Source organism: Pteropus vampyrus, unplaced genomic scaffold (assembly GCF_000151845.1).
Source record: "Pteropus vampyrus isolate Shadow unplaced genomic scaffold, Pvam_2.0 Scaffold49, whole genome shotgun sequence".
Classification (NCBI taxonomy): Eukaryota; Metazoa; Chordata; class Mammalia; order Chiroptera; family Pteropodidae; genus Pteropus; species Pteropus vampyrus.
Genome location: NW_011888830.1, coordinates 3,210,904 through 3,236,810, shown reverse-complemented (window position 1 = coordinate 3,236,810; position 25,907 = coordinate 3,210,904). Strand labels below are relative to the sequence as shown.

The following is a 25,907-nucleotide window of genomic DNA, read 5'->3' as shown; positions in this document are numbered from 1 at the left end:
CATTCACATGTCCGTGTCAAAGATAAACAGTGCCAGTTAAAGAGGTCAGGACAGATTTTAATCAATAATACACCGTTGCAATAGGGAGAGAGTCCAGTGTGAACTGAAGTCAGCTCTCATTTGTACAGAGGCGAGTGGGTCGTTTAAAGGGAGAAGGAGGGAACAAGGAGCCGCTCACAGAGTCAGAGAAGGAGGAAGGAAGGTTGGGTCCTCAGGAAGCCCATCTGGTTTGCTACCTGGAGCTCATGGAAGTTAGACTCCTGACCTTGACAGAGACCCTGCCTTCAGGCGTTGCCTAGAATGAAAGGTAAACACTCGGGCAGCCTTATGCTTCGCCAGGCAGGTGCTTTGAGCGGGGCAGGATCCTCCTAGGGATGGGGCTGTTAGAAACTGTGTTAGCGTTTGCTCAAGTCCTCACAGGCCAGGGGAATGCCTGCTGGAGAAAGGGCTCAGAGCGTGGCGAGAGTTTGCTCCAGGAGGAGGAGGGGGAGGGGATTACCAGAATCCGGGCTCAGCTGGACCTGGCGACTGGAGCACATGCTCCCCGACCCCCACCGCAAGCAGCATGGCCGCTGGGTGTCCACAGACAGTCCTGAAGAGGGGGCCTTCTGCTAGGACCAGGTGGGAATGGCCGGGTTCTCCGACCCAGCCTCCAAGGGCACCCAGTGCCCCTCCTTCCACATTCTGCTGGTTACAAGAGAGTCGTCACGGCCAGGCCAGATCCAGGGGAGAGAACGGGGCTCCCACTCCCGAAGGGGTGGTGGCCGGCCACGTCGCAGAGGAGCATGTGGGACGGGGGGGTGACTATTGCAGCCAACTTTGGGAAACAGGGTCTGCCATGGCAGAGGCTGGCAGTTGGCAGCAGCAAAGATGAGCAATTCCGTTTTGCACGGGCTGAGTTTGAGGTGCCCGTAGGACTTCGGAGGTAAAAGGGCATAGTAACCGCAAATAGAGGAATCGTGTTCCCGTCTAGCGGCAGCGAAGAATTTCCAGGAAGAGTGTGCGCTGAGAAGAAGGTCGAGGATAAACCCAGCTCCTTCAGGCAGCCCTACGTCAAGGGCAAGAGGAAGAGCCCGAGACAGGGCAGTGCACTTGAGGACATAGTCCTGGACGCCGAACGGAGGGGGAGTCGGGAAAAGGAGTGGTAACGTGTGATTTAAAGTGGTTTCTGTGGCCGGCGGAGGCAGAAGCCAGATGGCGACAGCTTAAGGCGTGAGGTGACAATGAAAAAGCGGAAGCGGCGAGAAGTGGCCCGCGGAGCATTTCGACTCCGATGAACAGACCCGGCGACTGAAAGAGAAGATTTGTATGTCTGTGGATATTTAAAGGAAGAAACAGCATTTCTTTTCCAGAGCGAGGCAGTTATTCTTCATGATCTTTGGAGAGGACAGGAAAAATCTCTTTTCAAATTTCTCCCTCCCAATTAAAAAAAAAAAAAAAAAAACGAATTTACGTTTGTTCTGGCATTTAATAGTTTAAGAAGAAATGTCTTACAGGTTACAGTATTCAAACATTTTAAGAGTCACCTGAGAAAAAAAAAAAAACCAGACAATTGATGTGTAATTCAGAAATGTAGGAACTGACTCTAGGACGTCTGCCTGCCCCGGTCCCCAAATTCAGGTTCCACCATTTTCACAAGCTGCTGTTGAGTCAGTGCACTGGAGGGCATGAAGTGAAATCGTTTGTCTCTCAGGGGATGGCGGGGGAGGCAGCTGTCCCCTCAGGGGACCTCTTCAGCAGAGGAAGGAAGACTTTCGTGAGAAACATGGCCTCCTTTATGGAAGTTAATCAACCTCTGGGGGCCTTGAGAGAAGACTGACCCACATGCCCCGGACCTAGAAGAAATGAGGCCATGGACACGTGAGACAGCCCCTCAGAGAGAATTAATGTCCTCTGCCTTTCCTTTTTCATGCCTTTCCTAGCTTTTTTGTAAGGAGTTAAGCTATACTGGCAAGGAAATGTTAAAATGTAGGTTTCTACAGTCAAATGAGCGTGTTCTCTGCTGATTGGCCAGCAGTAGGAAGAAAGGCAAATCAAAGATGGACAAAAACCCAAGAAAGATTTCTTTCCCCAGCAGCCTACTAGTTTCTGAACTCATGTTGTAAAATTTAGCCCATAGAAATATTTAACCCATAGAAAAGTAGGGAAAAATAAGCAATACAATTCTCTAAAGTGACTAAACTTTGTCAAAACTTTCTCAAAGTTAAAAATGTAACTCTCAAATGCGGAACACATGTGTGCCAGATTTAGTTAACTTAACAGAAAGGAAACCTTATAGATGGTGATTGATGCAGACTTCAAGAACATTTGAGGAACTGAGTATTATAGGCATTTAGGAAAGAATATGACAATAAAATTTCTCGATTTTATATGTATATAACTGATTAATGTCCTAGTAAGTAATAAAACCATAACCTTTAAGGTACTCTTTTTCAACTGGACATAAGTCTGTAAGCTAGCCTGTAACTTTACTCAAATGCTAAATAGTAAAATCAGACACAGGTACATTCTAGAGAGTCAATAATCTTTGGACAGGCCTGTTAAACAGTGACCCACTATGACAACATAAGGACCTGCCATCCTACATTCCACCTGTCTTATCTGTAGTTTCAGGTCATTTTTCTTACCACTACAGAAAGTTCAAGTTTTTTGTTTCCTTCAGCTTTTTTAAAAGTTTAAAGAAATTTGGACATGGTTCCATAGTGGAGCGGTTAGCATGTCTGCTTTACACACAGAAGGTCCTGGGTTCACGCCCCAGTGGAGCTACGGTCCATGGTCTACGGCCATGCCACCCTGAACAGGCCCGATGTCTGATCTCAGAAGCTAAGCAGGGTCGGGCCTGGTTAGTACTTGGATGGGAGACCACCTAGGAAGACAAGTGCTGTAGGCATAGATGGATGGATGGATGGATGGATGGATGGATGGATGATATAGATAGATAGATAGTTAGTTAGTTTTAAGACATTTAATACAACTGTCAGTTTCCTTGATTGGAATGGGAGTGGTGACCATAACAGAGCTAGGCTCTTGCAGGAGCGTCTTGTAGATACCCCATCCTCCTTGTGCACCCTAATTTCAGGCCGAGGCATCTTGAAGTGATGAATGTTCATTCAGCCTCATAACTGAGCGAATATCCGTCGGCATGTGGGACCGATATCGTACTTTGTAGCATCTCTGAATCTGCACGTTCACTTTGCTTTGCACTTCTCAATTAAAGAGGAGGGGCACAGCCTGCGTTTCGGATGCTGCCCAGTGCACTCCACCCCTCCCAGCATGTGTGTCGGGAGGCCGGGCCTCATGGTTGGCATCAGTCTTAATTTCCTATTCTGTCATGGAATTAGCATGCCAGTAGATGCAAAATGATGCGGCCACTTGTCATCGTCTCCCCTAGCTTTTTTTTTTTTTTTTTTTGTGTTGTTGGTCTGTTGACTTCCTTGACAGAAGGAGTTAATGCTGCCGTCAGTCATTTTGTGGGACACTTGGCCTATTCTCTCATCAGAGGGGAAGAGTTTGGTATTTGTAAATCAGTTAACATGCGGATTCCAGCGGACCACACCCAGGATGGGCGCTTAGTCCTGAGAGGCCTGACAGGCAGCGTTGTGTTTACCTCCGGATACCTCTGTCCTCCCCAGGGGTACTCTGAAATCCAAACCTGCATCAGGTAGAACTTACAGCAGTATTTAAAGTAACTGTGTGCCATGCAGACTAGGAATCTAGAGCGGGAAAGACCAACATCTATAATGCATATCCCAGCTTTATAATTTTGGGAAGTCCCTACCTTAAGGTCATCGAATTGGGCACCACAGTGAAGCTGTTCCACTTCATCAAGCAAACTTTTAAACGCACCGATACTAATAATAATCTGCATTTATAAAAACAATCGAGCAATTTCGAATTTACCAGGGGACAGCTCTTTTACGTGCATATCCAGGCCCTTTTTTTTCCAACCGAATTAGCGAGTCTATTCAGTTAACGTGGACCAGACTGTCAATGTGATCACTTATTTCTTGATCTCTGTTTTACAGCTAGAACCCCCCAGGGTGGCTGATTAATAAGGTCACCTGTGTTATAATTATGATAGCCTCAGACTGTATCTCTACCACTCTGACTAAATTAACTCTTCTGAGGTTGAGTCAGTATTTTCCATCATTGTCATGGGCAATTAGTAGCCACTTACAATTGGTTACAGTTCATTTCTGCTAATGGTATTAGGCGAGATCCTATCGGCCACATGATGTTCCACGTGAGTTCTCGTGTCCAAATGGTGGGTTGGAAGCCATTCCGCTTTTCAGGCCAGTTTGGAACACTGTGTTTCATAGAGTCCAATGCTTTATTTGCACTTATGGTTATGAAAACGTGTCTTTATGGCAAATTAACTTGCTGGAGAGACCTAGCTTCCTGACTGAATTAAATTGAGAGCAGTAACTTCATTCTAAGTACATAACAATGACAAGAACTGCGAGTCATTTTAGAAATTTGAGAATCTGGGTTATTTTTCTAAAATGCCATCATTTTGGGGAAAAAAGCATGTGAGAATCAGCTGTCTTTTATCCAGATTCTAGTTACTAAGCCGTGCCGTCCATTTATGGGCAAAGAGATGCATTGTTTTTTGTTTTTTGTTTTTTTTTTTTAAATCACCTTGTCTGCCTCTTCCTCATTCTTATTATAATGAATTTGGGAATGTTTAGTAGATCAGGTGACTTGAAATGGTTGAATGTTTTCCAACCTTCTAATACTGAAGTGGTTGACAGTAAAACTTCCATAGCAACCAGCCTTTTCCTGAAAACATTTTCTCTGCAAGAGAAACAAGCAAAAGGAAAGCAAGAGCCATGTCTCTATGTTAAATACATTTGCTGATTTGTTCTTAAAGGTAAAAAAAGAGAGAGCATTTCAAGCACTGTGGGAAGGGACCGCCTGCAATGTGACCGTGCCAGACTGTCTGTCATTTGGTTTCCGAATCTTCCCAAGGAAAATATGTCCCTGGCAGATAAACCTTTAAACATTAGATAAACATATGTGAGACTTCTTAGCATAAAGTCCTAGAGAGGAGACAGTGGCAAGAATTCTAGTGCAAAACCTTGAAAGATGCATGGCACTTGTTTTAATTGAGTATCATTTTGTACATTAATTAATGTGTCCGTTCTAATTTCCCGAAATGGCAAATAATGATGTGTGAAAACAGTATAATTACATTTTGATAATTTCGGTAAAGTAATAACCAGATTCGATGTGCTTTTGATCTGGAAAGTTATTTATTATTCTTATCAATCGTTCATCCTTTTGAACTGTATTTATATTCATTTTCTGTGTTCCCCTTTAATTCTGCACCACGATCAGCACCAGCCCTGACGCATTGCCCAGTGAGACTTTGTGCAGGGCACTGCCAACCTGGAGTTTCTTCCCGGGCTCATTAGCAAAATACCTTGAGATTTCTCCTGTAAGGGGGCAGCATGCACATGCACGCAGGTGTCCTCACACACGAGGCTTATGCACCGGGGTTTGTGACTTAAAGTGAGACTCCTTGGCTTTGTGTGGCAGTAGCCACTGGTTGCCGCATGATTCCAGAATCTGTCATCGGGATGGAAATGTCCGAGCACCTCCAGAGTTGGGTCTGTGACTGCACGTCCCCCGTGTTTCTGCCCTTCAGTGTCCGCCGTGTTCTCTCTGCTCACTCATGATGGTTTTCACTTAACAACCAGGCTGGAGCCCAGAGACGTTTTAATCCGTGACCCGCAGAGAGTCAGGACAGGTGAGGTTTGCCAGAGTGATGGAAACCTCTGTCTTTTGCTCACATTTTAACGGCGACAAGGAGTTGTCACTTGGAAATAACTTCTTAGCTTGGGAAAAGGCCCTCTTGCCTCTCAATTTGAAAGAGTAAGTGGTGGAATTTTTGTTTGGAGACCAGAAAAAGAGTGACAGAGGCGGACATGTGACACTCCCCAATAGGAGAAGTGGGCTTCAGTATTCACCATCATGACAGGAGACACTTTGAAATGAAATTCTTACAAAATAGGATACCAGCACTTAAAATCAGGAAGCAGGTGATGAACCCACTTTTGAAACTCCCTGATGAAAAAGGATGCATTTATGTTAGCTGATTTTTCAAGAAAAACTATTTCTAAATTTAAAGAACAGTTCCTTGGTATTCACAATTTGTTTAAACATTTCGCCGTATTTACTGTATTGCCATGAAAGTAGGTTTGCACATCTGCCTCACATTCTTAGGTATTAATAGCCTTTTTTAGGTCCTCCGGCCTCAGCACTGATAATCAGATCTGATTTTGCAAAGACAAATAAGCAACCTCATACTGACCTGCGTTTATTCGAAAGACATTATGTACCAAATGCAGAGGGGATGCATTTACTTCTGGCTCTAAACAGCTAAGGCTTACATAATTTCAGCAAGTAATCTATTAGAACAGCTCTCTTGAGAAGCGCTGTGTTATGAATGGATTCTGCATTCAAAATATCCATTTGTTGCCTCCCTCTCACTAATTACTTGTTTCTTTGTCTTACCCTTAATTCGCGATGCTTAAGCAGAAGAGAAGGGATCCAGTTGGTTGTTTCCCCTTCACAAATCCTTATGCTTAAGGAGCAGCAACTGTCATGTTGACTGCAGCTCATCTCTGTCCAAGGAAAACTGCATCGCCAAGGAAAAGATGCTCGCTCATCGCTACCTCTAATTACCAAGAAGAGAAAAATCACTAAAAACAAATTAAGTATCTTAAATAAAATGGGAAATAAAGCAGTTAACGATCAAAGAGGTGAAATACTGCCATGTGTCCAGTCTGTTTCATGTGCTCATTGAAGGCAGCCTTCGTTAGATGCCTGGCCAAACTGGGGGTTGGCAAAGCTTTTCCCAGTGGAACCCCCTCAGAAGAATTAGTCCAAAACGATTTAAAAAAAAAAACAAAAAAAACCCCGCTGTAGAGCCTACCAATTCTAGGTGTCTTTTATAAGAGAGAAAGCCTGTCGGGCTCTGTGGATCTGCCCTCAGGTGGTTTTCACTCTTAGCCCAGGATGCTGGAGGTGACTTTTACCACCTAATTTAAATAAACTGGAAAGAACGAGAATTTTTATACTTGGCCTTAATCTGAGGAGATCTGAAATAAGTGTCTTACTCACCAAATCCTCTTCCTTCTTCTTGTTTTTTTTTTTTTTTTTTTTTTTTTTTTTTTTTTTTAGTACTAGCTCCTATGTCTTCAGATGCATGCCGGTCTTCTGGTGTGAAAGCCAATGGTGAAGTGAGGAGTTTAATCAGTGGTTCAAGAAATGTGCTCTGAGGAATGCCGTGGTCCTCACAAAATTCTCCTGATCGCTTTTTTTTTTAACTTGACACTTTCCATATTTTTCTATCTAATGGACTTTAGTGTTTTTAATACTTCCTATACGGATCCCTACAAAAGTAGGGACGACCATTGCATCCATTTTTGTGGTGTGCCTACGGGTATCATAGTAAAAATCAAGAGAACAGAGAAAATTATTTCATTGAACGTTTAATGTGAGAAATTTGCCTTTAAAAATGTTTACACATCATCCTCCCTTGGACTAGACTTCCATAAAGGAGTTCCATTTGCTTTTCCAGTGTTGTGTCTACTCTCAATGTGCATGAAGAAAGGTCAGGAAGTTTTAAAGTGCATTTCTGAGTTGGAGTGTATAGGAGAGCGTGGGATGGGGCATGGAAAGCTGGCCCGGGAAGATTTAAACGCTCTGTGCGCTCCCTTCACCTGGAAGCACCTGGCGCCCTTCTTATAGCTTCAGCACCAGAGGTTCAAAGGAGTCCCGCGTTCCAATTCAGTGGCCAGGTCTCCTGTCTGCCTGTCATGGATCTTATGCGTCAGTGCTGAAATCTGAGTCTGTGCCTGTGTTCTTTGTAACCAGGTACTCACACATTCTGTGTAGCCGAGTCCATTCTTCCGTTCCTGCTTTTAGGATCCTGCTGGGTACCTGAGTTTTTGTGGGTTTTTTTTTTTTAATACAATGCTTGGCCTGCTAGGGACCCCTCAAATGGTGGGTCTTTCTCTTGTCAGCTGATAAACTCTACCACTATGGTCACCCGTCATCGAGGCCTTCTCAGGTTGGCCGTAGGTTGGTCTCTGCTCCAGGCTCTGGCCTTCTGTGGTACCACCCAGCCTGCCACCAACCACATGGAATCTTAACACAGTAAGCCCCATAAAGCTGGGTATTACACTTTAGTCCTTAAAGGTTGGCAAGCTGCAGCACTCACCAAAGGCAATGACGCCACATGTGTCCCCAAGTACTAGCCAAAAAAGCGAATTCAGGATTATTATTCACAGAAAGTCAGAGATTTGGTGAAGGTTTCAAGTTTTGTCTTTTTGAAGGTGATGTGTATTTTCTGTGCCCGCCTTTTGGGGCTGGGATGAGGAGGCTGGCTAGTAGAATGTCCTTTTCTGTGGCCAGAGACAGTCCCTCGGGAGCCATTGCCTGAAGGATCAGGATCCACTGTGCCCTTGGCTCTGCTTCAGCCGGGCGTGGAGGCTGGGGTCTGCGAGCCTTGACCGGAGGAGGCGAGGGGCACGCCCAGGTCCCCCATCCTCTCTCCTCTGGGTCAGCAGGGGCTGGATGTTGTCTTGAACCCCAGTGTGCTGGAGAGGAGGGAACGCCAGCCTCGGAGGAGGTGTATAGAGACGGAGGAGGACTGAGAGGGGGATGTGGAGGAAGAAATGACAAACACTGAAATCGTGTCTGTCGCTTTGGAAAGGAGACTTTTATAATGGGCTTGCTCTCATTAGTTTTCTATTTGAGACAAATAATCCATGATCTGTTCCGATATGTATAAGAACTATCCTGTTTTCTCTGTGGAAATAATAAAGGCCTTACCCACTACGTGGGCAGCCGGCCAGCGGGGAGAGCCGACGAGCTCCCACACTTCCCCCGTCCCTTCAGTCTGCGTGCAGTCTAGGAAGAGCATATGTAAAACTATGTTTAGTTTAAAATGCAGGTAACAGAGAGAAACGCAAATAAGAGTGTACTCTACACAGCCAGCGTAGGAATGACTTCAGATGAAAGTTTGGCCAGGGCATTGGGACTGCCCTGGGACAGTGTGACAGCCCTCTGTCACAAGGCAGCCCATCGTTCAAGACCTGCCGAATATGCAGGGAACGATGTGAAAAACCAGGGGACAGGCGAGGGGGCACGTGGCGAGGACACCGATGCACTCTCAGAGCGCCCGGCCGTCTTCCTGGCTCTGCGCTGCACGGGCGGGCCGTCCTGCCCTTCTGCAGAAGTGATTAACAGCCCCATCCATCACCCTGCACACGGCGGGACAGCCGAGTCGCGGAGAGCTTATGAAACACACTTGGCAATAAGTCACAAAAACATTCGTATTTTTTAATAACACTTTTGAAGGAGAAAAATCTGTTTTTCAATAAATTCTGGCATAGCTTCCCTCCAGATTTTATTTCTCATTTAAAATTATCTTGGGGTCGATTTTTTTTTTTTTTTTTTCCTGTTCACTGGCTTTTTACCGGTTTCTGCCTAAGACAAATACATTTCAGAGCAGATTAAAGAGAGGACGAGGGCATGGACAGAGAATTCCAGGTCCCCTCCCATTTATGCTTTTGGTTAGCAGTGATGGAATTAAACCAATGTAATCAATTGAGTTTTACTGACATTTTATAGTCACCGTTACTCACGATCAGGTAAAAGTATTTCTCAACTCAACATCTTTCTGCCTTATTGCCCTGTATGTTGGGCTTTTCTCTGTCAAATACTTTATTTCTAGTCATTACTGTGTAAATTAAAGTTGCCTTTGTAAAGTGATAGATCGCTACCATTTTTAATGGCAGAATTCTGAATTTATGATGTTCACTTAGTTATTCCTATTATTGGAAACTCCCACTTACCTCCAGCTTTATTAAAAACACAGTTTACATTTACAGTGTCTAATCGCCCAGGGTCAACAAGGTGGTACTGTGGAATGTGAGCTGAGGGTGACACGGACTGTAGAAACTCTCCACGCTTTTCCATTCCTGAGAAGTCAGCATGGTGTTATTCATCGGTGACATGGGGCCGCCTTCATGCAGGGCCAGATTTGAGTTCCTAATAAATATAAGTGGATCATACTGTCTAGGAAATGAAAAACGAAGTTTTAGAAGCCTGGGAAACTCATTCTTATACCTGAAAGAAAAGATGATACTTAACCCCATCTTTCATGAAACGTTAAATCTAAGTCTGTGAATATGATAAATATACATGTTCCTGCCCAGAAAGAGGTCCCGTAGTATTTTATAACATGAGACATTTTTAAAGCAAGGAGAAAGTTGCTAGCACACATATGAACATTCAAACCCAGTGAACAGGTATCTTGGGGGAGGCAGGAAAAGCGAGCTCTCCTGTGTTCATCGTCTCATACATGAGCTGTCAGGTTTTCTCCTCTTAATTCTAGGAAATGGAAGCTTTCATTCAATGAAACAAAATACCTTTGGTGCTATCTAGTTAGATTTTGAGACTTGATCATTTCTAAAATATGTTTCTGAAGCCTGTGTTTCTTTTAATTGGACATTTGAGAGATATGTAGGGTGGAAATCCACAGGGTATTTTTATGGATTGTATTTAGAGTGAGGGGGGAGGTATAAGGGTGGCTGCAGGGCTTCTTGTGTCCTTGAGGGCTAGTCACTGGGTAGGAATTGGGTTTGGAGGAAAGTGATCAGGACTATCAGGTGTCGGATATGTAGAGCGAGCTGCAGTACTTGGAGACATCCCAGTGGAAATGTCAAACAGGGCAGTGGCTGTCCCGGGCCGGACTACACAGGGAGGCCCTGGGTGAAGAAGTGGATTGTGCCGTGCGTGTATGGGAATGATTTCAGTCCTACTGTGAGTGAGATGCTGAACACCTAATGAGCTGGTGAGAGGCAGATGCACCTGCACAGGAGGTAGAGGAGTAGCCAGGACATAGGGACAGTGCTGTGACAGGTATGTCATAGATCCCAAGACAGGAGAGCATTTCAAGGCCAGAGGAATTGACAAGCTAGACAAGGAAACATGTGGCTTTCTCCATTAATACGAGCATCGTTAGACGTTGGCAACGTCATATCCTAAACATCTTTGTAGAAAATCGGCCATGTTTTCTAAACAGCAAGGATTCACCCTGCCCGACTGGCTGGCTGCTTGGTGTGTTTTTTACCACTGTGACACAACAGGAAATCGTCCACCCTCTACGTGCCAAGCATCATTTCTCCCTCGCCCGGAATAATTTTGCTTTCATGTCACCAGTGGGAAATGTATCGCTTATTGCTCCATTCTTTCTATCTTATATGGGATCATAATGATCTTCCCTTTTGTTGACAATTTGGATAATGACAGGAAAATATCATTGCTGAGGTGTCTTGGTTCAAAGCAGTTTCCTGGGAGTAAGCATCAAACTCCCATAATAAAGTTTGAGTCCAAATTTAATAAACGTATTTTTTAAATGTTTCGTCTTCCATATCGAAGCAGCGGGGCCTTTGCCGAAATGATTCTAGCGGTAGAACTCTTTGCAGAACTACTGCGGTTGAGTGGAGAGCAAGCACATCCTCCGGATTTTACGTATCCCATCGAACTCTCAAAGTCTGACACAGCCAGACTGTAATCCGGTGAATCCATTGCATTAAGCGAAAATAAGTTCATAAAAATAGCAACCGCGGTTTATCTAAGCTTTTCAGTCTTTGACAAAAAAATAGGCCTTCAATAAATTTCAAGATACTTTCTCCAATATGCCAGTTTTAAAATCATCGATTGGACGAAAAAAAAAGCACGAACGGGCTCATTTTGGGGGAGTTGAGGTAAGAAGATGTAAATAAGCAGCCCTTTAGTTCGTGGAGTCTCGTTATTTTCCCCGTAAATAAACAGTTTCTGCTGTGGCCGAAGATGGAGCAAATGCACATGCTGTGGATTCTCTTGACAAGTTAAACTCCGTCTGACTCCCTGGGTCTTGCTTACGCTAAAGAGTCTTCAGATTTGTAAAAAAAAAAAAAAGTGGACTTCTTTCATCAGAAGCAGAGGGTGGCCTGTAACCTTTGTGGGGATCTGTGCCGTTTGTCCCCAGAACTCTGAGCTCAGTTCCAGGCCCAGTCCCACGTTCAGCCACCCTCGTGGCTTCAGACATCATGCGTACTACAGTGACTTTCAAATCCGTACCTCAAGCCACACTTTTTCCTTGCCTTTTAGTCATTTTCTTTTGGAAATCTTCACCTGTGTGTCCCACGGGCAGCCAAATTCCTTGTGAAATGGAACTCATAGCGCCCCTCCCCTCCCCCTTAACTGGCTTCTCCACAGAAGTCTTAGAAAAGTCACCCAGGCGATGTGTCAGGATCGTTCCTCTTCCTCTTCCTCACTGCCCACGACTCAGGAGACTCTCAGCCCTATCCATTTTTCTTCCCGAGTACATTTTCGAAAACCAGCCCCCTTCTCTTCTTCACGCATGGACAGGCCATCTCTCCCTTGTACGTTTACGGCGATCTCCTCGACCACCCTCCCTGCCTTTGCACCGAAGTCACTGATTTTTCTGAAAAGCAGGTCCTATCATGTCACTTCCTAGTTGAAATTCTCCAGTGCCTCCCCCTGTGCTGGATGAAGTTTCACCGGCATGGCAGGTCCCAAGGACGCCTCCCAGTGAGGTTCCAGCCTCTTCGTTAGCACTCGCGTCCACTCTTTACCCATCTACACAAAGCCAGTTAGCAGTATTTGAAGAGGGCCATGCCATGTCGCAGCCAACCCCATGCCGTGCTCACATCTTAGAGCTTCTGTTCGTCATTCAAGACCCACCTCAGGTGTAATGTCCTGATGGCTTCCTGGACATTTAAGCACTGAATTCTCCTCTTTATCGTTTTCCATGGTGTTATGTAAACATATGGTGAACACATTTTTCTTTGTACGTCTTAATGAACATTTTACAAGAAGTGATAGTCTGGTGCTTTTTAAAAAGAGCAGGATGTTTAATCAGATAAACCTGAGTTCGAAATCTGATTTCACCATGAACTATGAAACTCAAGTTACTTGACCTCTCTGAACCTCATTTACATATCTGTAAAATGAGATTTGTTAGTAGCATCTTTCTCAAACGTTGTCATAATTACCTGAGATAAATTGCAGAAAGCACTTGGCCCATAAAATTTTACCGTGTGCCTGGTATATGTACGTTTGTGGTGGTGGTGGTGTTTGTCGTCAAGATTGTGGTTCCGATAGTTGGTCCTTAGTAGAAGCCCAGTAAATATTCAATAAATAAGTAACAAGTACATAAATTCCCATATGAACGTGTTTGGAAGTCCCAAAAATTAAAATGCAAACTATTCTAAGACATGATATTGTTATTGGGATCAGAAGGCTAAAATTATTGGGTATCTTAAAATTTGGATAAGCGAAATAGAAGAACTCCTAAATTTGTCCTCCTCTGGAATGTGAGAAATTCAGGTTATGATATTTATGGTAGCCCACTCTGTTTTCATTCAGCCAAGCCTGAGTAATATTTGGACAAAAAAAAAAAAAATGGACTCAGTTCACCCTTTGGCTCTTAGCTTTTGATCTCCAGCATTAATCTGATTATCACTAATGTCGACCGACTGCTCTTCAGATCATATCATGTTTAATATGTCATAGATAAGTCAAGTTATACAATTCGATGCATGTGGCGTTTTCAAAGTAATGTCGAAAGTTTAATTCTTCTAATGTTTCTAACTTGCTTGCTTGCCTTTTGCCATGGCCTATAAATATTATAGTCCTCTGTCAGATGATCACCTCTAATCTTCAGATTTAAAAAAAAAAAAAAAATCTGGTTTTCAGCTTCTAAGAAACAACATACAGAATGTTCTGACGGGGTTTCCCTTGTGAACTTAACGTATTTACCAGGAATAGTGAGACCTAAGAAATACCCTTGAACTAAAAAAAAAAAACCCACTACGTATTCTAAGAAAAAGCACCATTAAAAACAAGCGACAGTTCATTTCCTAATAACGCTCTTTGTTGTTGGTCAGGATAAGACTCTCCTGAGGAAACGGTGGGATGTCCAGTCGTGCTGTTCCGCGACCCGCGGAAGGTCAGCCCTCCGTCGCTGGGGCTCTGCTCACCTCCACCTGATCCGTTTTCTCTCCCCCACCCACTCTCAGTGCTCCCCTGTCCCCACATTCCCTGAGCAGGTCTGGTCACTCTCCGGCCCTCGCCGCACAGCGCCCGGGCCTCCTCGCTGTCCTTCCGACCCCCGAAGCCCATCTCTGCCCCGGGGCCTTTGCACGTGTTCTTAGACGCCACAGGGCTTGCAGGCTCCTCACGTGCTAGGTTTCTACAGTTAGGTCTGCCTTGACTACTCTTTACAGGATTACAGCCCAGGCGCACTCGACCCCCTGGCCTTTTACGAATTTCTTCCTAGCCCATTCCATCACCTAGCGATAGTCTGTTGTTCATTTACAAAGTCTTTGTCGTGGGGAAGAAAAATCTCAAAACAAAGCCTGTTCAAGTCGTGCCTTACCTATTTCGATAGAAGATGGTTCCTGGGTACCCAGGCTTTATATTTCAAGGAATCGACGTCGTTCCTATACGTGCACCTTATCGGATACGCTGTGATCATTTTAAGGAGGTCCCAACCATTTTAAAGACAGGCCTAAGCGAAAAAGGACATTTACACTCGGAACTTAGTCATTTTGGCACTTTTAATATTAATCTCGGAACGCGAGCATACCTTCATTTCTGTGGAACTGTGGAATGGGGACAAGGACCCGGCATGCTCGCAGCGTTTTAAACAAGGATAAGAAAGCGAATATGAATACTGCTTAGAGCAGACGATCATTGCTTGTGTTTTTTGTCACCTGGACAGAAGAAAATAGCACCTGAGCAGGGAACGAGGCGTTAGAGCGACAGGTGTATTTACTTTGAAGCACTGGCTCTCGGAATCGTGGCCACCGCTGCGATCCTTCAGAAAGGTCGTTAGGGAACCTCACCTGCGTCAATACCTTCCTATCCAGGGGACCTACCACTCTCCTGCCCCTGCCCGGGCCCCCTGCCAGTCCTGGAACATTCCAGAGGGAGCAGAGCCTTGCCGGAGGCTGCACTTGAATTGATCTCTTGCTTATTTTACACTGAGACTTACACTGTTTTCATCAGCAGCTTGCGTGCCCAATGACCAGTGTCCTCTGTGGCTCGGGCGGCCTAGCACGCTGTCCTACAGTAGCAGCGTCGCCAGCTCAGATGTCCAGAGAAGCCCGGGAGGCAGCGGGCGCAGGAAGGTGGGCTGCCAGGCCTGCGGCACACCTGGGGGCGCACCGCTGTCGGAGGGCAGCTCCGGCGGTTCGGGCAGCGCTGCCCTGTGGGCCCAGCAGCATGCTGCTCCTGGGTGAGGAAGGCTGGTCAGGGCTAAGCAGGTGTATCCCTGAGCGCGTGCACGTGTGTGTGTGTGTGTGTGTGTGTGTGTACACGTATACACACACACCTCTGAGCTTCTAGGGGTCTTCTCTTGGCCACCGACAGCCACCTTCCCTTTTCCGAGTGTAGTCCCATGGCTCGGGGACATCAGGCAGCCAGCCTTTCAGGGACTGTAGGAATCACAGTGTCTCTGTAGCAGAGCTGGTTTAGCTGGTTCCACAGCTCCTGCGATCTCAGGTGCCCGGTAAATGCTTATCGATCGAATGCCGTGTCCTGTTTTCACCAGACACCTGTGTCTGGAAGTTAAGCTGTCTCCCTTCTCTCATACCCTCTTCTAAAGTCTTCTAGTCCAGTGTCCCGGCCTCTTCCCGCCCTGAGCCTGTCCACATTCCAGAGTTCCAAGCAGCAGGCCAGACCTCGCTGTGGCGGCTCCCCCCACCCCCACCCCGCCCTGTTCAGGTGAGGTCATAGGTCACTCTTCTCCGTCCACGGCGCATCACCGTCCTCAGGCCATGAGGGACCCTCTCGTTTAGTTTCCTCCTTCAGCCCTGATCGCCATTCTCTTCAGAGGTCACCACCGTCATGCACTAATGGGGCTTCAGATGTATATGTGTCCTTGAGAAACACGGATTCGCATGGCCGAATTCTGTAATATACATTCTGGTTCTTTCAGTGCTGGTCACAGAGCTACTTTTATTACTGGGCGTGTGTGCCTTACTCCTCCCTTCTGCCCACTACGTGGTACAATGCTGTATAAACCCTTCACGCTGATTCAGTCCCCCGGTAACAAACAGTCACCCTGAGCTGCCGCCAGTCCCCCGGGGTTCCGGATCGTGCTACGATGAACATCCATGTCCTCTTCCGCCTTCGTGGGCGAGTTTCAGTGGGTCCTGTTCTCGGGGTTGTGGGGCATGAGCACCCTCCCTTAATTTCACCAAGCACAGAAGGTGGCTCTCTCTCCCAGCAGCTGGGAGTGCACCTTGCCGTGTCCCCACATGGCCGAGTGGCACTGGTTGACTTCCTGGCTCCAGTCCGAAAGCGCAGTCACTCTCATTTTAATTTGCATCTAGCCAATTCCTAGTGAGATTGAGCTTCTCTTTCTATACTTTGGGTTTGTCTTTCTCTCGATTGCCTGTTCGTATTTTATGCACATTTTTCTCTTGGATTTCTCATCTTTCTTCCTGTTGATCTCTTGTATGGTCTGGATATGAATCCTTTGTTCATTTTTTAGAGATGGCGAACGTCTCTAAATCGTCTGCCCATTTTGTCTGTGGTATTTTTTGTTGTAGACGGATCCATCAGTGCATTCCTTTATGACTTAAAAAATAATCATGTTGAAAGACTCTTTTCCAATCCCAAGCTATCAAGAATATTTCCCGGCAGCTGTTTCTGTAGCTTTAAGGTTGTGCTTTATATCTAGACCTTCACAACATTTGAAGGGGAAGTTTTGGGGGATTTGTTTTGTTTCTGTGGTGGCGAGGCATTGATCTAATATTTCCTCTCTACAGTGAGCTAGTTTTTACAGCCACCCCCTAAATAATCTGCTTTCCACTACTTGGCATTGCCGCCTCTGCTGTGTAACAAGTACCACACGTGCGTGGATCTGTTTCAGGACCCGGATGCCATTTCCAGAGCAGCCAAGGGACTTGGGCGTCTGAGGCTCCAGGAAGCCCGAGGGCCTCAGGCGCCTGGTGAATGGACTCGAGGAGTTTTCCGTCTAGAATTTAAAGCCTTGAAGGGCCTTTGAATAGTTGCTACTCTGTGCTCGACGTTTCACGTGAAGAGTCTGAAACTGAGATCAGAGAGCTCAGAGGCGTGTGCCAGTGGCAGATGCAGGCCGGCGCCCCTCGGTGTCGCGGGCTGTGGCCGTGCCCTTCGTGGCGAGGCAGCTTGTTTTCTGCCTCCCCGCTCCTGCCTGTCGCAGTTCTGTAGGTTTCTAGTGACTGTCGTTTCGTGACCAAATGTTTTTGCTATTTAGACTGGTGATTTTCCTTAACCACTGGGAGCAGATGTCTTATATTTCCTTTTTCCTTCCTTCCTCCCTCCCTCCCTTCTTTTGTAGCAAGAGGGAATTTATTGGTCGCCGTCGAGGAAGCAGGTGGGCATCAAGGGGACTAGACAGCAGAGATGACAGGAAGGGCCTTTCGATGCTTTGTATTTTAATAAATGTCTCAGAAAAATTAGTCTCGCCAGTGTTCTTTCCTAGATGGCACTGTACTTAGATGCATTACAAGGATACGTTTCTCTGTGAAAATCCCTCCCTCCCTCCCTCATTGAGTGAAATAAACACCAACCACCACCAATGTCATGGAACAGAAGATTTGGAAGAAGCCGTCCAACCCCTTGAATTTTCCCCCATCTTCTAAGTCTGGATAAACCCTGGCCAGGCTCCTGCATGATCGCTTAGCTTATTCTCAACACTGCCAGCTTAGTAAATCAGTTAATTCGCGAAATAACAACAGAGGAACTTTAATCGGCGGTAACACTCCCAAGGCAGAGAAATCCGATGAGAGGAAGGAGAGACGGGGAGCAGGGAAGGCAGCGAGACAGCCAGCGTGAGCTCTGCGGTGTTCTCTGAGGTCGGTGCGCTCTCAGAAGGGCACCAACCAGGGGCCACTTCTAGAATTCCAGAGCGAAACGTGCCAAAGGGAGAGTCGCACCTAGTGCCATTTCTACTCGTGTCTCAGCTCTGCAAGCCTGGCCTTCCCCGCCGCCTCATGTAATGCCTTGACCCCCACTAATTAGCCCCAAGGCCCTCGAGAAGGCAGCACACTGTGTGCACGTTCGACTGTGCCCTTAATTTCAAAACTGCGTAACTACAGAAGTGTCTGGCAGGGTGAGCAGGGAGAGGGGCTGGCGGGACGGAAGATAACAGGCTCCGCCTCTCCCCAGCCTGCGAACATGTGGTTAGGATGTGCTTTTCCGTTCTGTTGTCCGTCTCTGTGATGGGAGCTGTCATTTTGGAGTGAATTGAAATCCTTCGATGAAACAACGATATGTAGCATTTGTTAATGGAATGACTTCTTTTACTCGGGCGCCAAAATCTTCTGGGCCTCCCAATATTAATCTTCATCTTGCTGTTGAGTGTTTTATTTTTTAAATTTCCATGTTAAAGATGGACAGGATGACCAAACAAAACTATTAAACAACTGACCCCTCCGCCAAGTCCGTCATCTGGTAATAGATATCATATTTTGAGACTTTTGTTCAGGAGATGAACATTTGTCGGTGTAGTTAAGACTGATTCATAAGAAGCATCAGCTTAGTTTCTCTTTGATCCGCCTTCACTGAAACCTGCCTCAGAAACTAGAACTTTTTTTTTCTTCTTGGCAAAGCCTAACAGAGTTGTAGAGGAAAGCTATTTTCAATTATAAAAAGGATTTATTTTTCTCTTCCTTTAAATGGGAAACTGTTCCTGGTTTATGGGTGGAAGAGGATCCTAAATGTTTATCTGTCTGATGTGAAATTCTCCCTTTCACTAAAGCAACTTGCCCTCCTGTCATAGAGGTTATGGATGAAAAATGATTGAAATCATACGAATGGATGTCCTCATGCTGTGTCTGTAGTGCAGGCAAAATGCCCCGAGTTTATGGTGGACACATGGAAACTCAGTGTTTCCACAGGCAATCTGAGAATGAATCAATAGCTTAGACAGCAATGCATTTTAGAAAGAGACTTCTCATATAAAGAGGAGGCAGTCGCAACATATGAATTTGGTCGACTTATAATATTCACGTCTGGCATAGCAGAGACCTGTTTTCTGACCTGTGTGATAGGCCTAGTTTTTGTAAAGCAAACACGCTACGTATTTTGGGGTTACCCCAGAATGCTTTTTAATCTACTTATCTGTTTCTTTCTTGTATCTATTTTTGGTTTTCCACTGAGACCTCTTCCATATTTGCACCTTTAAAGATACATGGATCCCTAAAGCAGAATTTTAGAAACGTGCAGATTCTGAGCTGACACTTCTGCGCTACGGCATTTTTATTGGACGCTAATGTCTTTTCAAGAAAATCTTCCTTTGTGGGCTCTTTCATGTTATTCTCCGTTTCAGTCATGGAGATAAAGTAAGCTTTTCAGTTTAAGATGTAGCGCAGGAAGTGGGAAGCATCAGCAAGAGATCATTAACTAGAGATGCATACAAAATTTGAGATTATGGGTTATTGGATACGGAAACGGGAATCCGAAACTACTACAGGAGCTGAAGAAAGATGAAGCCAAATAGATATTCCTAGTGAAAGGCGTATATACATTTATACATAATACACGTACATATGTGTGTATATCCCTAACTCTAATCAATCACCCTCGATCCCCACTCCTGCGCGCATGTGCGCACATGCACACACACACACACACACACACACACACACACACACACACATATTTAAATAAGAGAGACTAGAGCTATTGGTTGAACTAGTACTGGTTCATTAATTTTCCAACTGGTAGTGGAAGTGAAGTCTTCAAAATGAGCTGGGTTTTTGGCTTTTGTGTGTGTGTGTGTTAGTTTATATATTTTCTAATAGCAAATGAAGTACATGTGGTAGACAGCCAAAGAGATGCCTTTATGTTTATTTAGGAGAAGGAGTTCAAGTGGCAATAAACTATGGACAGTATTTATTTGGGGGATAGCAATGGTAATAATCCATTTTAGTGTAGATGTCTGTGAGGCAAGAGAAGTCTGGGCAACGAAAATGGTTTATAGGCAAAGATATGGCAAGTGCAAATGAAATTATGATGGAAGACAGTTTTGAAACGGAGTCATAATAAATAAAAGCTTTTCACTTCCACACGTGCAGCCCATAGCCGACGCCTGTTCCCTGACGTGAAAACATTCTTTATTGCCTTACTATCAGGATTTGGAAAACCACTGAACAAGGAAATGCAATTTTTAATTTGCTCAGAAAATCAGTGTCTTCTTAAGTTTAAACGTGGTTGGCTTTAACTTGCATTCTAACCTAGAGTCCAAGGTTGATTCTTGTCAAGGTAATACGAGCACTTTGTTTCTTAGGGAATGTTTCCAAAAGAAAAATCAAGGTTCTGTTTCACTCACTGTTAAAACGGCCTTTTCAGGTGTTTCACATCCATTGAGAATCCCATCGTCAGCATCATCATTACTATTAATATAATTATCACCACTAGATGGTGCATGGGGAATTGGGGGCACAGAATACTAGAGTATCCTTTCTCTTGTACGCTATCGCTAATTGGCTGTTAAGGGAATATAGGAACGTATCAGAGGGTGAAGGAAGGGGGCCGATAACATCCGACGGACTTTTCTCATTAACTAAAATTATGCTGCAGATAGAGCGGTGGAGATAGGCATGACAGGAGGGGCGGTCTTCCATATTCGCACCTGTAAAGATGCATGGACTACTAAAGTAGGTAGTATCATATGCGTGCTTCACATGTCCCGTATTGGAAGCACATATTCCTTAAATCAGAGTTAGAAGGACCTCTGCTTTCCTGGTGGCCCTGGGTTCTGAGGAATCCCATATCAAACACATCAGTTTGTCTTGACTTGAGTCTCCGGGAGGCCCCTCTGTGCAGAGTTAACTGAGTTGGGGTCCTGGCTTGTCCCCTTCCTGCATCTGGCCCAGGAATATAAGAAACAAAATCAAGGTTCTGGATTTGACAGGTGTCACTTCCTGTTTTCATCTTTCTTCTAGTGATTTTGATGGACTTTAGGGAGTCTCTGCTGTCAGAAAAGGTACTGGCATCTAGTTTCCTGTATAACATCTTGTATCTGACTTTCTCTATACTAAAAATGTAAGTGGAAGGAATTATATAAATGGTTCGATTAAAGTAGTAATTGGGCAAAAACAGCTCCTAACATCTAATTCTGGGAAATGCTTCTGTGCTTTTTATTATCTTCTTCCCATTTCTCCTGCTTAATTTTAAAAAATATGACATAATAGCTCAATGAAGGGTTCCACATTTCTCATTTGTCTTTCTAGCCTAGTGCCTAGCACAGGGCCTGGTTCTCAGAACATATCGCGAGTAAAAATAAATGAGAGTGAATAACGATTTTAAAAAGACTTTTGAAAATGTTTCGAACCTGAAAATAATTTCTTTATAGCCACAAACATCATAGGCTAATAGTATTTATGTAAAATGCCAGGATAAAGCAGATATGAAGGGGTGTTAATGAGGAATGTATCAGTAAGTAGACAGCATGATGAAGAAAATTTGGCAGTTTCGGATATTATGTCACATCTCTTGATAACACCAAATTTGGATAAGTCACAGGTCATCTCGTGGATATTTAAAACTAGCTAACACTCTCACTTAGCTGTACTCTCAGAGTCATAAACCAAAAGAGGACTTGGAGTCAGTACACAGGGGTAGAATGTCAACACAGTCGAGCATTGCTGTTTGTGTGAGGTTGAGTGGGCAGGTGGTGATGGTGGTGGGTGTTTGAAAAGATGCTTTTTAAGTGGTTGTCTAGTTGTAATGGGTTGACAGAAGTCTTTTAATTCTTTAGACTTGAGAAATTTTAATTATATCTTAAAGTCTTAGACCTCACAAAGATATTTATATTTTGGAAAGTTCATTACCTTGTCTAAACACCCACAGCAGAATATGCAATAATCTTAGTATACAGCATATAATTTTAAGCTTTAATTAGCTAAAACATATAACTAACACATCAAAATCATGTTTTTTCTTTTTTTTCTTACGGTCATCAATTCAGTAGGTAAACTGACTTTCTGTATCGCCACAGAGTTCCCAATGTGTAACATAGTTTCTGGCACATAGTAGGGGCTTAATAAACATTTTTGAATGAATGACTCCAGTCACACCCCCTACAAAATACAATCAGCGCTACATACACGCGTGGACATGTACTTGCGGCAGACGGTCCAACATGCAGCCTGACCCTGGGAGTGTCTGGAGGCCAGAGAGCTAGGGACGTGTGTAGACACACAGATTAAAATTGTTTTCCAGCTCTATTTTGATTGGTAACATCAACTCAAATGGAGCCATAAGCCACCTACTAACAGATTTTTAATGGGTTGAGAGGATGTTTTTCTTATTCGGCTTTTTGTATCTAGTCCGGCAGCTGCAGAGAACTTGTTACTGCAGGCGTTTAACAAATTTTTATTGGGTGGTTGGTTGGAAAGGAAAGAGAGAAATGTATCGGGTCATTAAGAATGCTTGCCCTTTCTCGTATGGAAAAGAAAGGGCTTGCTTGGAATAGGAGGGAGTTGAATTTGTGAGTGGGAAGGATCTATTATCCGTATCTGCTGAAGGACTGTCAGATATGAAGTAAATTTAGAGACCTACTTGTCCCTTTAGCTGTTCATCACTGGGGGTTGGCTCCGGTGGCAGGATGCTGTATTTTGAGGGAAGCGAACGATATGGCATTTCTTCATGTACAGAACGTTAGCTGATCCCATTACTCAAAGCTCCTCAAAAAGTCATAGCTGACACTTGACTGAGCTGCAGAGGGAAAAAACAATAGACCCCAAAAAATACTGAAATGTGTGATGAAAATGTAGGTAGATGCAAGTTACTCATCACCACTTCTAATCCAGTTTGGTGCTGCTAGTTGTCAGTGGTATTAAAAATCTAATTTTAATAGGAATTGATTTTATGTATGTCTCTTCATCCTTTCAGAGAGTGAAAAATAGGTTGATTTTTCGCATCTCATCCTACCCTCCTTTGTAATGGATTGACATTTATGCTCTGACAATCGGTATATGAAGATAAAGCATGAAGGACCTTCTTTTTCATAGGAGTCAGCATGGTGCTAGTATACCCTGATTTCCAAAAGATACGTGCAGAAAAGTAGCAAGTAATTTTTCAAAGGGCCATCATCCTGTGGGATGGTATTAGTAATTTTGAAGATAGTCCTTTTAATTTAGTGCTGCAAATTAATATATTTGAATTGTTTCTCTGCAAGAACTCTAGACCACAGAAATTTACACACCATCCTTCAGAAGAGCAAACGACCAAGCCATATGCAATCTTAACTGCAGAGGATGGCTACCTCTTATCCCAAGAAAAGCTCCTCCAGCACACGATTCTTTGTTTTCATTTTTGAAACCTAATGATTTTTAAGATGCAGAGATTTCACTGACAAGTGGATAAGCCTTGTTCAATGACAGGTCTCTGTTTATTTACTCACATATTGTATATATAAGGCCTCAGAATCGCACGGGCGGGGAAGGGGCTGACCACAACCTGTCCTGCAAGGCTAAACTTACCCAGGATCACACAGTTAGTAACTCAGATTGGAATCTGAGTGGTCTGGCTCCAGATCATTCCCCAACCACTACGCTCTGCTTCCTTCCAGTAGTACCAGGCCAGGTTTGTGCATCACAGGGACAAGTCATAGAGTTCCTCTTACCCTTTTATATCATATCTCTTCATTGTTGTCTCTTATTAAGACCACTGAGATTTCGAATGCCAGGCTGCTGGTTCAGAAGACTAGTCTTTGAGTTGTGACATTTACTAGCTGAGTGGCTTTGGACGAGTCACCTTTCTGAGTTCGTTTCATTGCCAGATGGGTATAGTGATATAAATCCTGTTGATGTCACAAAAGTCGAAACGTTCTGTAAAGTGTAAAGCACTGTAGGAGTAGGTTAGGCATCAGTCAAAAAGACCGGTGGTTCCTGGGGGTGACGGTGCCCACAGGGGTGACGGGGCCTCGCCACCGCCCTGCAGTCCCAGCTTCCCCGGCACTCCTACAGGTGCTGGGGACGCCGCCTCGACCTGGGTCTAGCGCGAGGTCGTGCCGGGCATTCGTGCCAAACGTTCACCATGAGAACAAGGACTACGGATGTGGCCGTGGCATGAAATAAACCCAATTCCCGTTCACATTAAAATGGAGAACGGAGCCTCCATTCTAGGCGACAAATAACACGTTTGCTCACATGTTTTTAAAATGCACGGCTCTCTGGGGAGTGTACCTTGGAGTGGCTCTGCCACTGACCCCAGGCAATGTGATACTGAACTTCTGGTGCATCGGGCTTGGGCTGAAGAGTCTTCATCTTAGCTCCTGGTTCTGATCTTGTAAGAGCTAACTCATGCATGCACAACATGATGGGCCATGTCACGCTTCACAGCCTCTTTCCGTGCAGTCCTTTTATGCATTTTTTATAAGGCAGAATGTATTCAAAGCATTCTGCCTCAAAAGGCATTTTGCTCTAATGGTTGTGTGGAAGTGTTTACTCTCTGCTTCTATGTTTTTAAAAAACAAAAGGGTAATCAGAAGCATTTAATTGTCTTAGATGCTCTACAAATAGTAATTAAAAGCTATTTTTCTCTCAGTTTTACAGAAGTATAGGCATGTCTGTGAATTAAATAAGGCCCTCGTCAAGCCAGACTTGCACAGCAAAGGTGGTATATTTTAGTATGAACTGAGGTCCCTTGCCCGGTTGCGTGATAAGTAAGCCCAGTTTACTTGTGTCTGTGTTCTTCATCTCTGTATTCCTATCTTCCAGTCCCAAAGCTTTGGGTAACCATTCTCAAGAATATGTTACTTCTGCTGAAAGGTTAGTATATTTAACAAAGAGTTCATAACATCCCATTTCATAGAGAGAAAAATTGAGTCACCGCAGCCTCAGATTTTTGCCTGAGGTGATAGGTAGTCACTGGAAAAGCTGACGTTACTAACTTTGGAATTCCTGGCCTTTGAATTTCCTCACCAATCCAGCAGCCTCTCATTTGGATGTCCAAGAGAAACGTGAAAGCCGATAGATGCCTTAGCTCACCCTGTTCAAGGATGAGAAAAATCAAAAGCCTGTCATGTCGTCTTACAGCTCAGGAGTCACTTTTCTTGTCCTTGAATCATTTGAGCAAAGACAAGGAGGTCTGCAAACCCCGATTCTATTTTGGTCCTGACCGATGACTGTCTGTTTGACCTTTCACAAGCCACTTAACTTCTCTGTCACTCTTTGTGAAATGAGGATGGAGGGGGCCCCGGTCTCCTCCTGCCTGTCCCAGAGGGTGACTTCATAAAGAAAGCTGAGTGGAGATGTTCAGACAATGGGCTGCCGAAGGCACTTTCTTGAGCCACTATCCAGTCAACCAGTTACACAAACAAGGCTGAAACTGGATGGGGACAAAGGATTTTTCAGTAAGAAGGTGCACCAGAAAGACAGTGTAACTGTGCCACCTCTGTCTCTGCGTTAATGAAGGTGCGATGGTCTAGAGGTATGATTTTTTTTTTTTTAATTTAGATAGCCTAAGTAAACTTGAACAGATGAATTTGGGAGAGTTTAATAAAATAGAGCAACAAATTGAACTGGCGGAATGCAGGAGACATGCTTCCTAAAAGTCAGATTTTACTACCATCCATCCCCTGGAGCAGCCGTCCATGCCAACCACCTATCTCAGTGTAAGCTGGGAAATTCCCTCTGATTCAGGATAGTGAACATAATATTTTGTAAAAGCATGTGGCAGGCACTCTCTTCATGGACTCTTCCATAGCGTTTTAAAAAAAAAAAAAATTTAAGAGAATTTTATTATAACGAATCAGATTTATGGTTTCCTCTAACATAGTCTAACCGTTAATAACTTATTCTATCAATTTCAGGAGAAATGTC

The 25,907-nt window shown here is 44.5% G+C and overlaps 1 protein-coding gene and 1 pseudogene across 1 annotated transcript in view; both read left to right on the top strand.

Moving 5' to 3' along the window:
- CELF2 (CUGBP Elav-like family member 2) overlaps window positions 1–25,907 on the top strand; it is a 512,960-nt gene that overhangs the window by 288,462 nt on the left and 198,591 nt on the right. The window lies entirely within an intron of this gene.
- LOC111739333 lies at window positions 2,776–2,890 on the top strand (annotated as a pseudogene).